A 14,790-nucleotide genomic window follows, 5' to 3' on the forward strand; every position below is an offset into this window, starting at 1 on the left:
TAAATGAAGCTAAGATTGATGTTTCAAGGATTTCAAGCTGCAACTACAATCCCAGAGGTGCACGGTTCGAATCCACCAGATGCTCTGCCGGGGAAGGAGGGGCAATCTCCTCCTGTACCAGTCAGATCTGATTTGACGGTACACGCACACAAAAATAATAAAAAAAAAAAAATTTAAAAAAAAAAAAAAAGGATTTCTTTTTGCTTGGTTCTACAATAAAACTCATGGAAGCAGTAGTTAAGAAATTAAATGATATGTTGCATTGGGAAAATCTGCAAAGTACACACACACACACACACACACACACACACACGTTAAAAAAGGGTTTTACAAAAGCTTAAACTGGTTCAGTCACAGTCAATGGAATAAAATTGTAACAGACCTGAATTTTCACAGTTTAAGTGAAGTGGAATGATAGACAGAATAAGAAAAATTGATGGATTAAAACCTTGAAATATAATGGGGGACTCAGCAGAGTGGTATTGAGTCCCTTCCAGAGTTTGGTGCAGAAGACTGGATTGTGCCCAGGACTGTGAAAAGCAAGGTGTGTTTCTAGAAGTATGCTTGCCTGCCATCTTTAAGTAAAACATCATTGGTTCTGACTCTGCAAATCAAGAGACTTTCTTTACTATGCAGTGTGCATGTTGCCTTTCCAAGAGTGAGATTAAATTTCCAGCAGGTCATCTAGCCATAATTTCCCTTGTACTAATTATCATCTGATTCACCCATGTCTGACAAGTTCAGGTCTGTTCTGGTTTCACTTTGTCAGCTATGACAGAACCTCAAAGAATTTGTTCAAAGCCCTGCTTTCGAGTTTTTGTCACTTTGAAGATTAGGGTCTACCCGACACAAGCCAAGGTATTCTCAACTGCCTCATGTGCATATGAAAGCTAGATATTAATAAAAAAATACAGAAGAAAGAGTAATGCCTTTGAATTATGTTGGTGAAAAAATACTAAATACACCATGGACTATTGGAAGAATAAACAAATCTATCTTGAAAGAAATGCAATCAAAATGCTCCTTAGAAGTGAGGATGGCAAATAATCTCACATACGATGGACTTGTTATTGGGGAAGGGGGGACCAGTTTCTGGAGAAGAACATCATGCTTGATAAAATAGAGGTTCAGCATAAAAGGGAAAGAGACTTAAAACAAAGTAGACTGCACAGAGGCTCTAACACAAGAACTCTAACATAGCAGTAAACATAGCAGTAATTGTAAAAATGGTCCAGGACCAGTTTTTTATCAGCCGTGCATAACTGTTGTTGTGTCTTGGAATCACCTTGATAGTATCTAACAGCAACATGCAAACAAAAGTACAAAAATAGAAAGCTAAAGAAACAGTAGAGTTCAACTGAGAACACTACCCTGCAGTCTGATGGGTTCATTTTGAACTGCCTAATAGGACCTTTCACATTGCCTTGACACCAAGACTGATGAATGCAAATAAGCCAAAGATACAGCAGCACAGGGTAAACTCATCACTCTTGAATCTGTTCTAACTCATAGCAACCCTTTATTGGATTTCTGAGGCTCTAAATCTTAACAAGAGGGGACTTCCCATCTGTTTGCTGAGGAATCACATGGTGGATTTGAACCATTGGATATGTTGAGTCTTTTGGTTCGTTGTGCAACACTCTATGGCCTGTGTCACAGAACTTAATAAAAGATAACGTTTCTAAAATTAATTTTACAAAAGAGACCTACATTGCCAGGTGCAAGTCTTTGGAATCCACATACCAGTGATCCCATTAATAAATAATTCCTTAGTACAATCTAACACCCAACACTATTCAAATTATAATTTATAACTTTAAGTTTTAAAACAGAATGCATCTATTCTATTCCAGACTGGCAAGTTTTCTCCAGATTCTTTCATTCAGTTTCCTGCATTCATTTTTCCAAGGTTCTTCTCCATCTCAGAAATGGAAACAGGAAGATTTATCGAACTGCCCAAGACACTGAATATTAGCTGTGCACCTCAGAATCTATAGTCCTGTGGTCAGATACTGAATACTAGCTGTGCACCTCAGACTCCATAGTCCTATGGTCAGAGTTGTGAAGAACCAACCACACTAACCCTTTCTTGGGAGAGGACACACACACACAAACACACACACACACACACACACACACACACACACACACACACACACACACACACTGAGCAGTGAATTACAGTACTGATTAGGGGTGTTGGTCCTGGAGAGGATATAGCAATGCTATCGTCTTCCTTTCTTCTACTTAAGTTTTTATCTGTTGAGTGAGCTCTTGCCCAAGGCAGGCCTGCAGCACTTCCTGGCACCCTAATAGTGGCTGGCCTTGCCTCTGCCTCCATGGCCCAACGGTGGACATCCTTGTGGGTTTCTGAGATGGAGATCTCATTTCTTAGAACAAATCTCCTTGCTCGGCCACTCCTGCAAACAGGGATGACACATATTTCATTGGAATCAGCTGCAATTCCAAATGCTGTTTCGTCTTGAGTTCAAGGAAGTAAATTCTGTATAAGCAAGAAAGGAATGGGGAGGGAGAAGAACGGATTGGTGCAGGCTTTGGAATAAGAGATGGTTCTTATCCTAAATCTGCCTCTTCTTAATGGAATGGAGTCATCTCTGGATACTTTCCTGTCCTTTCTTCATATATAAAATGGTAGCAGCACTGACTTTTAGGGGTTACTTGAGGATGGAGGGAAGCCATTTCCAGCTTGGAACAAACCTGACTCATATTGACAACTCAGTGAGCAGAGATGTTTACTGTACATATTTACAGTTCTTAACATGAGTGTTTAAGGGGCTTTGGTGGTGCAGTGGTAGAGTTCTTGCCTTTAATGCAAGAGACATGTGTTTAAGTTTAGGCAATGCACCTTATGTTCTGCCATACTCATTCGTCAGTGGAGACTTGTGTTATTATGAAATGGAACATGCGTTAGCAGAATTTCCAGACTGAGCAAGAAAAGGAACAGTCTGGCTGTCCCTTTTAAAAACTCAGCCAATATTCTGATTTACAACTCATCATGGGATTGGTACAGGACTGGACAAGGTTTTTTGTTGTGCTTGGGATTGCCATGAGTGAAGGAGCGACTAATTAACAGCTAACAACAACAACAACAAACATGAATGTTTAGTTAAAAATTCTACTTTGCCACATTCAGTTTTCAGGACTTCCCCCTAACCGCTTCGCTCCATGAACCCTCACTTGACTCTTTCAAACTGCAATGATTTCTATCTCCTTTGTTGTAATTTTATTTCATTCCAGAGCATGCTGATGAATACCTAGCTATACCCATCACTTGGTCTGTAACCACATTTTATGTACATTAATGATGTCTCACTAAGAGTAGGGAGGCAACGGCAGTATAAGGCTTCATTTTTTGTATAAGATTCTATATATAAGCACAGACTCTGGAAAAAGACTGCCTGTGTTCAAATATCGCCTTGAACATTTACCAGCAAAGTGACTTAGATTCCTTCTCTCTAAAGTAGACCCAGTAATAGTTCTCATAAATTTGTTAAAAAAAATAGATGACATAGTACTCCTAGATCACAGAATTGTACCTGGCCTTATAAATGCTACATACATGTTAGCTTCTATTATCATTCCTACCTGCATAATATTTGGAATGGTGTTTAATAATTTTAAGAGTCAATTTTTTCTTCTGTGGAATAGTACTAGTAAAACTTGTTTTTATGGGCTGTGGGGATTACAAGTGCTGTGTGTGCTGGGCTTGGCCCATAATAAGCATTCAGTTGTGGTGGAAGTTATTATTATTGTCAGCTTCTGGAGGTGGGCTATTCTTAACTTGTAGGGATCCTCATATGACTTATGTCTATCCTTATATGTGTCTCTGTGCTGACTTTCCTCTTTTTGTAACTCAAAAGTGATTAGCTTTAGAAACTACCTTACTCAGGTACGATATAATTAATGTAACAAAAATTTATTTCCTATCAAGTTGATTCTAATTTACACACTCATATGTGCTTCAGAACAGAGCCATGTTCCATATAGCTCTCAATGGCTGCTTTTTGGAAGAAGATTTTCCAAGGTGCCTCTTCCAAGGGTAGACTTCAAACTCCAACCTTTTGCTTAGCAATTTAACACATTTAACTGTTTGTACCACTCAGGGATACCAACTTAACATAAAAAAAAATCTGTTTCCAAATGGAATCATATTTGTAGGCACAGGGGACATGGTTTCTATGCACGTTTTGGGGTGGATACATTTCAGCCCATACCATCCTCTTGAAGCAATCTGCTTCCCCAGCTCTCTCTACACTGTATGAGAGCAAATTCTTATCATAAACCCCATTTTCCCCAACACATTCTCATTGGCTCTGCTTCTTTGACTGAGTCCTGTCAGAGGTCCCTACAAGCCCCCAAGCCCTGACTGTAGGCAAGTGCTTGGCATATGTTAGCATATTAATAACTCAGTCCACCTACAGCATCCCTTTCTGGGAGTAAGAAAACAAACTCAGTGCCAGGCTTAGCTTCGGAAAGGAGGGAGCAACTGCCTCTTCTCAGTGCACAGACTCACTTGCCAAAGATTCTCTGGGGAGGGTTAACCCACTTCCTCCTTTCAGCAGCATTTTCTTGCATTTGGACAAAACCTCCAAAGGGGGAAATGTCCCGAATGACTCACAATTCTGAGAAATCTTAAGTGTTGTTCTGGAGCCAAGACTGGCTTGTACCCGTTAATCCAAAGCTCCAAGGCTCAACTGTGAGGGTTTCGTTCATCATGGTCTTAACCCAACTCAATCTCTTCATCCCACACACCCTCAATTGGCTCCCAACGTTGAATATAGAAACTTCTTTATTTCAATGCCTTAGACCAAACCTTTTGAGTCATTCTCAACTCCTTTCTCTGTCTCACATCAATTCTACAAATAAATCTTTTGACATTTTTGCAGATTCTTGCCATTTCTCACCACCTCCGCTACTATGACCTTAGTGCAAGCTGCTATTGTCACCCTGGACTATTGAAATAGCTTCTTGGTGGCCTCCCTGCCACCACCTTGCTGCACTACTCCTCCCCAACAGCTCTCAGCACAGAAGCTAGAGGATTCCATGTAAAGATCTATCTATGGCTTCTGGTCTCTTTCCAAAGAAAATCTCAACGCCCTGACTTTTGGGTTCAAGGTTCTAAGTGGTTTGGCTCTTTTCCTACCTTCTCTATCTCATTTTTTTTTTCAGGCACATCGGCCTCCTTGTTGTCCATATACACTGAGCCTGTTTGCATTTTAATTTTGCTCTTGCCTTTCCCTCCTAGGTGAAATGTTCCCCAAACATTCTACCTCCTCCTGGTGGACTCCCCCTTTCCTAGACTCTCCTATTCCTTGCCTTGCTTTTCTTTCTGAGCTTCCATTGCCTCTTGAAATGTATGTATTTTGCCTTTCGGCTGCTTAGCTCTCTGCTCATCTGTGAACCCATGGGAGTAGGAGTGAGAGGATACTATCTGTAAGCATACAAGAAAGACTTGTTGATATGACTATTATCCAAATGTACACACCTGCAACCAAAGCCAGAGAGGAGGAAACTGAGGATTTCTACCAACTTTTACAGCTCAAAACTGACCAAACATGCAATCAAGATGCAGTAATAATTAAAAGTCCAGAATGAAGGCTGCATAGTGGAGTGGACTTGTGGGGGAAGGATTGCATAACAATAAAAAAGTTTTTCTTTTTCTTTTCAAGGAGAAGAGTGAATTGGGGGGAATGGGTGGGCAGGGAGAAAAGTGCAACAATAAATGACTGGAAACCCCAAGTCTCTGTAAACTTTCATTAAAATTTTTTTTTAAAAAAAAAAAAACAGATTTGAGGCAGTGAACACCAATGATTGATTGAAGACCAGAGGAGTTATTGGATAACATCAAGGATATCATCATGAAGAGAGCAAAAGGTCACTACAAAGATAGAAGAGGAAGAAAAACACCAAAATAGCTGTGAGAAGAGACTCAGAAAATTTCACTAGAGCATTAAAAAGCTAAAACGCAGATGCCAAAGTAAAAGATCAGAACAGAAGATTTCAACAGGTCAACAGGTAGCTCCACAACACAAAGCAAAGTATAATAAATGTGCAAAGAGCTGGATTTTGACAATAAAGTTGGAAGAACTGGAAACCAAAATCAAGCTTCAAGTTGCAATACTGAGAAATGCTCTAGGCAAAATCTTGAATGATCCAGGAAGCATCAAAAGAAGGTGAAAAGAATATGAGCCACTATCCCCAAAAGAATTGATTAACACTGAGAAATGTTAAGATGTGCCATATGAACAAGAGTCAAAATGATAACGAGAGAAGTTGTTCAAGCTGCACTGAAGGCATTGGCTAAAAATAAGCACCAACAATCAATGGGATCCAATTAATATGTATCAACTGGCAGATGCGACCCTGTACATGCTCACAAGTTATGCCAGGAAATTTAGAGGACAGCTGCTTGGCCAAGTGATTAGAAGAGATACATATTTGTCCCTATTCACAGGAAAAGTGATTCAACACACTGTGGAAATTACTGAACAATATCGTTAACACTATGTTGTTGTTGTTATGTGCCATCGAGTCGTTTGCGATTCATCGCGACCCTATGTACAACAGCCCTAAACCCTGCTCTATCTTGTGCCAATCGCATTGCTTCTGACACACCCATCCTGATTACCTCAGTCACTGAATCAATCCACCTCATAGAGGATCTTCCCCTCCTGCACTGTCCCTCTACCCTACCAAGCATGATGCCCCTCTCCAAGGACCTGTCTCAGACGAAGCCCCAGAATCCTTGCCTCCACGGAGTAGCCTGGTTTAACTCTATCTAGGATGAATCTGTTTGTTTTCTTGGCAGTCCATGGTACATTCAATACTCTTCTCCAGCACCACAGCTCAAAGGCGTCAATTCTCCTTCTACCCTCCCTAGTCATTGTCCCACTCTCTGATGCATAAAAAGTGATTGCAAAGACCATGACCTGTATCAGGTGCACCTTAGTCTCCAGAGAGACACCGTTGCTCTTGAATACTTTAGAGAGGTACCTAACAGCAGACTTTCCCACCGCAATACGTTTTTTTATTTCCTGGCTGCTGGTGCCAAGAGTGTTGACCGTGGAGCCGAACAAACTGAAGCTGTGAACAATCTCAATCTCTTCGCCACCCATTCTGATGCTACCGATTGGTGCAGTGGTGAGAATCTTTGTCTTCTTGACATTGAGCCTCAGTCCATACTGAAGGCGGCAGTCCTTGACCGTCTGCAGCAAGTGCATGAGGTCCTCTTCAGTTTCAGCAAGCAGTGTTGTGTCATCTGCATAACGCAGATTGTTGATAGATCGTCCACCAATCCTAACACCACGCTTCTCCTCATAGAGCCCAGCCTCTCGGATAATCTGCTCTGCATACAGGTTGAAAAGGTATGGAGATAGGACAGATCCCTGGCATACACCCTTTCCAATTTTGAACCAGGCAGTGTTGCCCTGCTCTGTTCTGACGACTGCCTCTTGGTCCAAGTATAGGTTTCGCATTAGCACGATTAAATGTTCTGGGATTCCCATTCTTCTCAGAGACAGCCACAGTTTGTTATGATCCACACAGTCAAATGCCTTTGCATAATCAATGAAACACAGACATTTTTCTGTTATTCTCTGCTTTCAGCCAAGATCCATCTAACATCAGCTACAATATCCCTAGTACCACGACCCCTTCTAAGCCCAGCCTGGACTTCTGGCACTTCTCTGCTGATGTGCTGTTCCAGTCATTTCTGGATAATCTTCAGCAGAATCTTGCTTGAATGTGAAATCAATGAAATTGTTCTGTAGTTTCCACACTCAGTTGGGTCACCCTTCTTTGGAATGGGAACAAATATAGATCTCTTCCAGTCAGTTGGCCAAGTGGTTGTTCTCCAGATTTCTTGGCACAACCTGGTGAGCACATCCAGGGCAGCATCTGTTAGCTGAAATATGTCAATTGGTATACCATCTATTCCTGGGGCCTTATTTTTTTGCTATTTCCTTCAAAGCAGCTTGAACTTCTGCCTTCATCTCATACCCTACATAAAAACAAACTCAAGGTGGATCAGTGGCCTGGGGTAAAGAAAAAAACAGTAAAGTTCATCAGGGAAAAAAGGAACAAAACTAAAAGCTTTAATCCATGGCATGACTAGATTTTAAAACATAACCAAAAACCCACAAACAATAAAAGATAATATAGATGAATGGAATCTTCTAAAAATCAAATTCTTGTGTGCATAAAAACCTCCAATAGGGTGAAAAGAAAACTAAAAGATGGGGAAATACTTGGCAATAATATCTGACAAGAAACTTATGTTTAAAATTTGCAGAATTTTGACCTGTCACAAAATGAACAGGAGGCATGAAAAGACTCTTGACCAAAGAAGATATATAGATGAAAAATTCTTCAAAATATCTAGCTATTGTTGTACTGTTAAGTAAGAACCAACCCATAGCTGACCCTCATGTAGGTTTTCAGAGGCAGTTAATGACACAGGAGGAGATTGCCCATCTTTATCCAGATAGCAGCTGGTGGATTTGAATCCTATGCCTTTGGGTTGGCAGCACAATCCTTCACCACTTAAGCTACCAGATATTCCTAGACAGATGTCAATGTATATGAACTTTATGAATTTTGTATGTAAACCAGTAAAAAAGAAAATGTGGGAAGCTTAATATAAAATTTAATATTAATAATAAACGAAATGCTATATCAGGATATGAGGGAGGTTTAATACAAACTGAAGGTCACCTTGTGGCACTAAGGGTTCCCGAAGAGTCAACATTGTTCTTAGTTTGTATTAACAGAATCCCTCACTCCTGAGATAAGCGTAAAGAGGGACTTGGCCTTATCTGCAAAAGACTTCACCATTATCCTTTGTTTTTGTTCTGTACTTCCTTACGATATTACTTTGTTTACCTTCCTGATGATTCTCAATAAATACGCAGAGGTATGGCTTGAGGCCTTCAGTCAGGAGAACTGTTGGTCCCGTTTTTCACACTCTCTGTTCTATATCATTCTTGGCAGTCTGTCTCATTATTAATTATAAAAATACTTTACCCTCAGTCTGCAACAAGAAAATAAAAAACAAAATAAAACCCAACAATGAGATATTACCTCACCCCAGCAACAATAGCACAGTTCAACAGGACAGCAAACAAAAAATGTTGGTGAGAATGTAGAGAGAATGGAACTCCCATGCACTGATGGTGAGAATGTAAAACAGCACAATTGCTATGGAAGGCAAGTCTAGTGCTTCCTCAAAAAGTGGAAAATAGTTCTTTCCCAATGTGGCTGAGCCGAAGACGCCATCCACCACAACAAGGACACAAAGGTCCGTTGCAAGGACCCTAAGAGCCAGGACATCTCCCTCGGGCTGTTGGTCAAGCTCTACAGGTTCTTGGCCAGACGAATCAACTCCACCTTCAACCAGGTTGTGTTGAAGAGGCTGTTCATGAGCTGCACCAATGGGCAGCCGCTGTCCCTTCCTTGGATGATCCGAAAGATGAAGCTTCCTGGCTGAGAAAACAAGACAACTGTGGTGGATGGGACCATAACAGATGACGTGTGTGTTCAGGAGGTGCCCCAGCTGAAGGTGTGTGCTCTGGGCATGAGAAGACAGGCCGGGAGCCGCATCCTCAAGGCTGGAGGCAAGATCCTCACCTTCGACCCGGTCCTGGACTCGCCCAAGGGCTGCGGCACCGTGCTGCTGTGGGGCCGCGCAAGGGCCGAGAGGTGTACAGGCATTTTGGCAAGGCGCCCGGCACCCCACACAGCCACACCAAACCCTATGTCTGCTCCAAGGGCCGGAAGTTTGAGCTTGCCCAAGGCCGAAGAACCAGCCGTGGCTACAAGAACTAACCCCAGATCCTGCCCTGTGTAAAAAAAAAAAAAAAAAAAAAAAAGTGGAAAATAGAAATACTATTTGATCCAGCTCCCGTACCTTTTCAATCTGTATGCAGAACAGATCATTTGGGAAGCAGGGCTTTATGAGGAGTGTGGCATCAGGATTGGAGGAAGTCTTATCAGTAACCTGCATTATGCAGATGACACAACCCTGCTTGCTGAATTTGAGGAGGACTTGAAGCTCTTACTACTGAAGGTCAAGAATTGCAACCTTCAATATTCATTGAAGCTTAACCTCAAGAAGACAAAGATGCTCACCACTAGGCCATTTGGCAGCACCATATTAGATGGAAAAGAGATTGAGGTTGTTAAGAATTACAGCTTGCTTGGGTCCACAATCAACACTTTTTTTTAAGTATTAGTAATTTTAATGAAAACTTACAGAGATTTTGGATTTTCATTCATTCATTGTTGCACTTTTCTCCCTGCCCACCCCTCCCCTCCAGTTCATTCTTTTCCTCGAAAAATAAAAAAAAATTCTTTCATTGTAATACAATCTCTCCCAAGTCCACTCCACTATGCAGCCTTCGTTCTAGACTCACATCATGACAATAATACCTAATAATTAATTCCTTTTAAACAGTTCTCTCTCTCATCTGTTTCACTGTAGTATACATAAATTATTCCATCTTTCTCAGTCTCCTCCCCCAACCCCTATGTCAGTCCTATTTTACAACAGTGGCAATATGCAGTATTTGTCCTTTTGTGACTGAGATATTTCACTCAGCATAATGTTCTCCAGGGTCACCCATTTTGAATAATATTTTATGAGTTCCTTGTGTTTCAATGCAGCATACTATGAATTAACCACAGGTTCTTTAGCCAGTCCTGGTGAGGTTGTGGAGAAACTGGAACCCTTATTCACTGTTGGTGGAAGTGTAAAATGGTGCAGCCACTATGGAAGACAGTATGGTGCTTTCTTAAAGAGTTGCAAATAAAAATACCTTTTGACCCAGTAGTTCCACTACTTGGAATATACCCCAGAGACAACATAACTGCCATCCAAGAAGATATATGCACACCCATGTTTATTGCGACTTTGTTCACAATAACCAAGAGTTGGAAACAACTTAAGTGCCCATCACATTGGGAAAGTCTGCTGTCATGGACCTCTCTAGAGTGCTGAAGAGCAATGATGACAGTCTAGATACAAAGGTGCATCTAATCCAGGCCATGGTCTTCTCAGTTACTTGTTATGTTTCTGAGAGTTGGACAGTGACTAAGGATGACAGAAGAATAGGTATCTTCAAGTTGTGGTGCTGGAGAAGAGTCTTGAACATACCATGGACTGCCAAGAAAACAAATCGATTTGACCTGGAGAGAGTGAAACCAAGTCTTTCCTCGGAGGCTGGGATTTTGAAGCTCCACTTCACTTACTCTGGGCACATGGCCAGAAGAGATCAGTCCTTGGAGAAGGACATCAGGTTCAGAAGGGTGGATGGATGGCACAGAGAGGAAGACTCTGGATGAGATGGATTGATTCAGTAACTGGGGCAATGGGGGTTGGTGTGTCAGAGTCAGTAAGACTGGCTCAGGACAGGGAAGAGTTTAGAACTACTGTACATAGATAGGGTCTCTACATCACAAGTGACTCAATGGCACATAACAACAATAACATACTATGACAGGTTTGGAAGCAGGATTGGCATCCACTTCCTAAACAACATGCCGCTGGAAACTCTGTGAACTTTTATAAATGTCCATAGTTGTAGAGGGGCTTCAGGCCTTTTGTTCATAGGGTTGCTAGAGTCATGCTTGACTGGAAGGCAATCAACAAAAACAACATCCCACTCTACTGATAATGTATTCTAAAGAAATCAGAGCTGTGGTATGGGAAGCCAATACTAAATATTTATAATAAAACGAATGCTATTTCAGGGTGGAATTCACCCTGAGGCACTGAGGCAATCCTTAAGGGTTTAGCAGATTCTTGTATTTGCTGACCCCTCCCTCCTGAGTCTGAAGGAAGGTTTTCAATAGAAAGATCTTGACTTCATTTGCATTGAATTTTCTTTGTGATTTACTTCCTGATAATTTTCAATAAAAATACTGAGAAGCTGGAATGGGGGTCTTCAGCGGAGAGCTGCTGGCCCCCTGTTTTTCATGCTCTTTGTTCTATCTCATTCCTGGCTGTCTGTCTCATTATTAATAATTTTAAAAGTACTTTACCCTCGGTCTGCAACACTGTGGCACAAACAGATGAATGCATAGCTATGTTTATTACAGCATTTTTCACAGTAGCAAAAAGATAGAAGCAGCTTAACAAAAAATAAGCGAACTACAGCCACATAGTGGAGTAGCAGGCAGCACTGAAAACCAATGAACTTGTGAAACACTACACAACATGAATGAGTTCAGAGGACATTATCATTCAGTCACAAAGGGACAAATACTGTATAACATCAATAACAATATGATTATTATGGCTGGGGGCTGAAGGGGTGAAGGGGAGAGCAGAAAAAGAATGGATAGAAAAATAATTTCTGTACTAGAATAGGTGAGGAGAAGGTCAATATGAAATGAACAGATGACCAGACATTATGTGTATTGCAGATAACAATATGGAATAGAACATACTCTATGAATTAAATGCAGCTGGGGGACAGAGTGGGAAGAAAAGAGATAAGAAATTAAAGGTGAAGGGAATAGCAATACACAATTAAGAAATGCTTATACATTGTAAGAAGTTAATTGCATCAATCAATGGTAATTAATGCCTGTGAATGATTATCTGGGGAAAAAGCAATGTGATTTGTAAACTTTTACCCAGATAAAATATATTTAAAGGCAAAGAAAAATAAATGGATCCTTTTTATTGTATAAAAGAGCACAGAGCAGATGATAAAGTAGGAATTGCTTGGATATTTGTTCAATTCAGGTGGTACCCATTTATTGAGTTTATTCACCTTTCCAGTTCTCTCCAAATGACAAGTGACCAGAGAATGATGGAAATGGAGCTCTTCAGTAACTTCTCGTTTAGTTTTGAGGACGTTAGTTTCCTTTTTCACCCTCAGTGGTGGTTGTCAATTTCCAGTGCCACCCTCGACCTTTCTTGTCTTTGAATTTAAGTCTTTGTGACAGAATTTTTGAAATCACCATTGCACTATGCATTCATTGACACTTCCCTCAAGCAACATTGATACATCAAGCTGTTTGTTCCTCACTGAAGCTGAACTTGAATTCATAAAAATAGATTTGACATCCTGGGTTCTATATCCTAAAAACAAACCAAAATACAATTTATATTTAAAACTAATTTGCACAGAAAGAATGAACATAAAATAAGCTTTAAAAGGATGCATTTAATATTTTAATAAAGTCTATTGTAAAACTGTTGCATAAATATCAAGCAACTGAAACCTGGAATTATTTTTGCAACCACCTAATGGATCACCAGGCTCTGCTTTTTTTTCCATCTTGATCTTCAAGTTCTGTTGAAACCTGTTTATATCACAACAGCGCTCAACCCTCCATTGATGGAGTGCATTGGCCATGCAAACCTGAATTTCCTTCGTGGAAGGTGAGAATTTAACACTGAGCCAATAATGTCTTTTTCTAATAGAGTAGAACTTTCTAAAGAAATGAAATTGTGCTAGAGAAATGCATGGCAAGTGCTTGGAGCATCCTGAAAACATAAAGTTGAGTCTGTGGCATAGAAGCCACAGAATGCTGTACTAACTCTTTTAGAAATTTCTAACCATGACGTCTATGCCTGCTGGACGATCTCACTTAGATTCTGCTCATTCTTCTTCCTCCCTCTTCTCCATTGCAAAAAATATATGTTGTTCATGAAGTTCTTTTGGGAATTTAAAAAACCAGTAATACAGCTTTATTCTTAAGTAACAAAGAAGATGCAAGGTTTCAAATTGCACTTAGCCATCCGGGAGTGCCCAATCCTCAGGTCCGTTCAGACCATGGAAAGGACACATCTTCTGTCCAGCCTGCACTTAGAAAATGAAGACATGCTTCCGTTAAATGTCTTCACTAAATCTTATAGCTGGTATATCATAGAGATGACCCAAACTTCCATTTTCCTTCTTGTTTTAATTAAAATGTATATCTACCTATCAACTATTATCTATCTATCTATCCATCCATCCATCTATTAAAAGGGATTTCAAGATAAACCTAGTAAGTAAAAAAAAAATTATCCATGTATTTTTTCATCCCCACTTGTTTCTATTTTCTCACCTCAGTTTTGTGCATGTAGAACATATTTTCCAGAGTTGTAGCCATGGCTGTCACAAAACATTTTTAGAAATATTTGTTGTATTGTCACAAAATAGCTTAATAAGCATTAGTGATGGCTTCTTTTCTGCTGAACATTATTAAAAAATAGCTGGAAATTACGAATACATGGCCTGAATCAGGTACACCTTAGTCTCTAGACTGACATCATTGCTCTTTAACACTTTAGAGAAGTCCCCAACAGCAGACTTCCTCAATGCAATTTGTCTTTTGATTCCTGAATGCTGGTCCCAACCTCCAAGTTAACTACGACTCATATAGATCCTATGAATAAGAGATATGAACCTTGCCCTATCCTGTGCCATTCTCACAATCTCAAGTATATATGCTTGAACTTATTGTTATAGTCACCATGTCAGTTCATCTTGTTTATAATCTTTATCACTTGCTATAAGCCTCCACCTTTCCCAGCATGGCATCTTTTCCCAATGACTAGATCTTCCTGAAAATATGTCCAAAGTATGTGAGATGATGTTTCAACAACCTGTCCTCTAAGCATTACCGTAGTAAGGACAAACTTTTTTGTTCTTTTGGAAGCCCACGGGGTATTCAGCACTCTTCTCCAGCACTACTATTCAGAGACGTCAATTCTTCTTCTGTCATCCTTATTCACTCATTGTCCAATTTGCAGAGGAAGCAACTTAAAAAACCATA

At 40.3% G+C, this 14,790-nt stretch overlaps 1 pseudogene; it reads left to right on the forward strand.

The window, feature by feature from the left end:
• Positions 1-9,843, forward strand: part of LOC102871065 — a 48,303-nt pseudogene extending 38,460 nt beyond the window's left edge.
• Positions 9,844-14,790: the final 4,947 nt, after the last annotated feature.

Source organism: Elephantulus edwardii, unplaced genomic scaffold (assembly GCF_000299155.1).
Source record: "Elephantulus edwardii isolate Elephantulus edwardi_28Jun2011 unplaced genomic scaffold, EleEdw1.0 scaffold00051, whole genome shotgun sequence".
Taxonomy (NCBI): domain Eukaryota; kingdom Metazoa; phylum Chordata; class Mammalia; order Macroscelidea; family Macroscelididae; genus Elephantulus; species Elephantulus edwardii.